Genomic DNA, 5,039 nt, shown 5'->3' with positions numbered 1-5,039 from the left:
TTTCCTCATTTGTAAAGTGAAAGATCACAGGTTTAAAGCCAGAAGGGATTTGTGGAAGCCAGGAGAAAACTGAAGCCCATAAGGGTAAAGTGATTTGCCCAGGGTCACATAGATAGTAATTGGTGAAGGTAGTTTAAACCCAGGTCCTCTGATTCCCAAAACAGCTCCCTTTTTACTATAGCATACTGCACTAAATGATCTGAGATTGGAATAGATGATTTCTACTCCAGTAATAACTGCCTGTGAAATAAGAAAGTTCTAAGGTAGTACCAACTTTCTTTGTCCCTGAATTCCATCAGTGAGTTTGAAGTCTGTCCCAGCCCCTCCTGTTCCTGGTGCTTTCTCTGTGCTAATTATCTCTTATTTATGCTAGCTTGTATACATAGATTTGATGGCATGTTGTATCCCCCATTAGAGTGAGCTCCTTGAGGGCAGTGACGGGGATTCTCCTCTTCTGGCGCCCCACCATGCTTGGCACATGCACTTAATGAGTGTTTATTGAGTGAAGGACTGACTTAACCAGCTCTGGATATCAGTTTTCTCAGCTGAAAAAGGAAGGCATTCACAGGGTGTGTCTAAGGCTAGCCAGTTCTGATAACAATCCATGCAAACTTCTGGAATGCAAAGAGTTAAGACAGGGATTCACAGGAAGTTTGAAAACTGTTTCCAGGGTGAATGTTTTCTACTTGATAATGTGTACTGTGTATTTGCATAGTTTGATTACTTCCTGGTCTCTCTTGGGGTGACTTTCCCTTAGGAGTGCTTTCCTGGTGATCTAAAGGCTGTCTTGTTTGCAGATTATGTAATAACCTCCTCTAGACATCTCAGAGCACCGTTTAGGGTCCACAATAATCTGTCATCTGTTTCACACATTTTTGGTACCACCGTCGGGCAAACTGGACCTGCAAATGTAGATGAACATTGACCTGTGACCAGAGATTCAACAAAAAAGCCAAGCCTTTCCCTTCAAGTTTGCACCAGGACAAAGTTTCCAGAAAAGAGACTATGAAAGCCACAATGAAATCAGAGAAGAATAGAGACTGTGAGGATGATTCTATTTTGTTAATGTGTTGTATGTTCTTACATTTGTGATAGAAGGCATTTACAAACCATGGGAAGACATGGCCAGGAATCTCACAGAGAAAGAAGAGAACATTGTGTGCTGATTTGTACCCATTTTTCTTTCTGCATCTAGAAGTCTATCCTGCCATTATCTATAAGGTGATTAATTAGATAATGAAAAGGAAAAAAAAAACGTCTTCCTTAGAGTCACTGATTATTCCTTACAGTAGCTCTCACTGGGGCCGTGAGAACAGTGGACTTGGCTCTGAACAAGGGAAGAGAAATACATTGCAAGGGGAAATCCTTTTGTTCCTCTTCCCTATCCTTCTCCCCCCCCCCCCAACTTTCCCCTCCTCCTCATCTTCCCTCTCCTCCTCTTCCTCTTTCTCTTCTTCCCCCTCTTCTTCCTCCTCCTCTTTCTCCTTTTCTTCTTCTTCCTTCTCCTCCTCTCCCTTCTCCCCTTCTTCCTTTGTGTTGTTTGTACATCATTCTATACAATCCTGGTGTGTTAAGTGGCACACTCCTCTCTAACAATTGGGGAAGCAAGGGGATAAGCATTTATCAAGTGCCTACAGTGTGCCAGGCACTGTGCTAAGTGTTTTACAAATATTATCTTATTTGATCCTTCCAATAGAAACTGAGGTAGATAGAAGTTAAGTGACTTGCCCAAGGTCACACAGCTAATAAATGTCAGAAACTGGATTTGAACTCCACAAATCTTCCTGACTCCAGGCCTGCCTCTCTATCCAATGCACCCCCCAGCTGCCTTGGGAAGCCTATAGACCATACCACAACATAATCAGTTGAAGAAAGGGGTATATTTAACCTGGAGGGGAGAAGACTACATAGAAACAATTATTATTTGGGGGGCGGAGACACAATGGCAAAGTAAAAGCAGGGACTTGCTTGAGCTTTCCCCCAAACGTCTCCAAATAGTAAAAGTATTGTATAATGACTCTAAACAAATTATAGAGCAGCAGAACCCACAAAAAGATAGAGTGAAACAAATTTCCAGCCCAAACCACCAGGATGGTCAACGAGAAAGGTCTGTTACACGGGGCTGGGAGAGAAGCACAGTCCAGTGTGGGCCATGCCACCACAGACTGGGCCCCAGCAAACCCAAGAGGACTCAGGGGACTGAATCATTGGCAGCTGAGGCTGTTCCCAGACTTCTCAACCCACAAATGCCAAAGACAACTTCGAAGGTAAGTGGGAAAGGTCTATCAGGCCTAGGTGAGAGAGGAGTGCAGACCAGCTTTGGCCCCAGAGCAGCCCTAGCCTGAGTACATCCCAAAGGTGGCAGTGGCAGCAGCAGCGGTTGCTTCCAGAGCTCTCAGCCCACAGACAGTGGGAGGATGGAATGGCTGATCAGAGGGGGTTTGCAGGGATCTCTTTGCTGGCACTGAGGCAGGATTCTGTTGCTCTGCCCATGCTTGGATCTGGGTCGCAGTCCTGGGTGGTGGTCCTAGGGTGAGGAGGAGCACTGGCATAGCACTGGCATAGTGGTGGAGTGGGAATCCTCCTCATAGTTCCAGGGCAGAAAAGAGTGCTTGTAGTCGCTCACAGACCAGAGCACAGGCCAGGAAAGGAACAAACACCTCTCCTTTGATCATACCACCTTGGAAAAACTGAAAACTTACAGGTCCGTAGAAATATCTCTGAAAACAGCTGCACAAAACCCCTGAAGCTTGGGACAGTACGCCCTCTACCCTAGAAGCAGAGCCCTACCTTAACAAAGAGTTAAAAGGGGAAATGAGCAAACAGCAGAAAACAAAACAAAACCTGATACTATAGGATCTTACTTTGGTGACAAGGAAGATCCAAATACACAATCAGAAGAAAACAACACAGTCAAAGCTCCTCTATCCAAAGCCTCCAAGAAAAATACGAATTGGTCTCAGGCCATGCAAGAGCTCAAAAAGGATTTTGAAATTCAAGTAAGAGAAGTAGAGGAAAAATTGGGAAGAGAAATGAGAGGGATGCATGAAAATCATGAAAAATGAGTCAACAGCTTGCTAAAGGAGACCCCCCAAAAATACTGAAGAAAATAACACCTTAAAAAATGGACTAGGCCAAATGGCAAAAGAGCTCCAAAAAGCCAATGAAGAGAAGAATGCCTTAAAAAGCAGAATCAGTCAAATGGAAAAGGAGGTTCAAAAGCTCACTGAAGAGAATAATCCCTTAAAAATTAGAATGGAGCAAATGGAAGCTAATGACTCTATGAGAAATCAAGATATTATAGAACAAAACCAAAAGAATGAAAAAAAAAAAAGACAATGTGAAATATCTCATTGGAAAAAACAATTGACCTGAAAAATAGGCCCAGGAGAGATAATTTAAAAATTATTGGAGTACCTGAAAGCCATGATCAAAAAAAGGGCCTAGACATTATCTTTCAAGAAATTATCTGTGACCACACCCTGAGAGACAAATGGAAGAATAACATCATCTTTGCTCCAGAATCCTTTAATTAATTATTAATTAATTAATAATCCAGAATCCTGTGAGCCAGTCCAAGCAAAAAGACTGGCAATGGCATTGGCTCGATAACCAACTTCTATCTGATCAGCACCATTGTTCTTCAAGAGTCTCTTTCTTTTCATTTTGTCAGGTAACAAATGGAATCGAGTGTGGCCAAAACAGCAAAGGTCTGCTAACGTTGCCCCTAGAAATGTCATTTTTATATCGTCGTTTGAATAACGGAAGTTTGTATGGTCCACCATTCAGAACAGGAATTTCTATCGGAACGGAGTAATCCAATGGCACAAACTCTGAAAGTTGTTTCGGTACACGAATCTGGTTATGTAGTTATCATCTATTTGGTATCGGAATGCAGTGGCTTTCCCTCCACCATGACCTTTCGGAATAATCTCTTCACCACGCCACCAATAACAACGAACTGGACGTTTAAAATCCAGGGCTGCGGCGGCCAGGCTGGGATTGTGGGGGAGTAAGCAGCCGGCTCGCACTGATGGAGGAAGGATGAGGCCACCAACTCCTGCTGCTGGTACATGGGGGCCGCTTCTTGCGCTTCAGGTGGCAATGCTCCTCCGGGAGGCAGTCGCACACTGCGGAGCGCAGCGGGGCCAGCTCGGCGGGGCCGGGAGGAGGGGGCAGGGGCAAGCCGCTCAGGTGCACGGTCTTGGTGAAGCTCTGGTACCAGTGGTCGGCGTGCAGGACGAAGGTCTGCTGGTACACTACGCCCGTGGGGCGCTGCGGCTTCGCTTCCCCCAGGGCATGTCCTGCGCCTCCTGATGCCACTGGTCCACCCTACGCTGCCGGGACGCCAGCGAGGCCACCCCCGGCGGGTATCAGGAGTGGCGACTTCGGCCAAGGTGTGCGGCCGCAGTGCCTGGCTGCAGAGCCGTAACCTCACCCGAGTGGAGGCTGCCATCTCCCTCCAGAGTGGGTTTTCTTGGCAGAGATACTGGAGCAGTTTGCCATTTCCTTCTCCAGCTCATTTTACAGATGAGGAAACTGAGGCAAACATGGTTAAGTGAGTTACCCAGGGTCACACAAATAGTCAACACAGTTAAGTGACTCGCACAGGGTCACACAAATAGTAAGTGTCTGAGGCCAGATTTGAACTCAGGAAGATGAGTTTTGGCGATGGTAAAAGAAAGGGTAGAAATTTTGTTTTTCGATTATCAGTATATGAGCCAGCATATGAGCCTCAGGTTTTTTGGGTATGTGTGGCTTTTTTTTTTTTTTTTTTTTTTTTTTTTTTTTTTTTTTTTTTTTTTTAGCATCAGTTGGCAGAACAACTTGGCAGCCTGCTGTTTCCCTCCCTGTGTTCAACCACCTGGTTCCTGCAGGAGCAAAATGAAGGGCACTGAGCCATTTTGTGCCATGGGAAGAGAAGAAGACACATTGCTAAGCTTGGCACCAAATTATCCAGATCTAGAAATTCAGAAATCAGGAAAGCAATCAGTAGTGACTGGCTGTGTGACCTTGGGTAAATCACAGGCGTTTTGGGC

At 45.3% G+C, this 5,039-nt stretch overlaps 1 pseudogene; it reads right to left on the bottom strand.

Moving 5' to 3' along the window:
- Positions 1 to 836: 836 nt before the first annotated feature.
- On the bottom strand, positions 837 to 4,456 carry LOC118832260 (annotated as a pseudogene).
- Positions 4,457 to 5,039: the final 583 nt, after the last annotated feature.

The sequence above is a fragment of the Trichosurus vulpecula genome, chromosome 9 (assembly GCF_011100635.1).
Source record: "Trichosurus vulpecula isolate mTriVul1 chromosome 9, mTriVul1.pri, whole genome shotgun sequence".
Lineage (NCBI taxonomy): Eukaryota > Metazoa > Chordata > Mammalia > Diprotodontia > Phalangeridae > Trichosurus > Trichosurus vulpecula.
The sequence above is the reverse complement of the archived record's forward strand: the minus strand, read 5'-3'. Positions and strand labels throughout refer to the sequence as shown.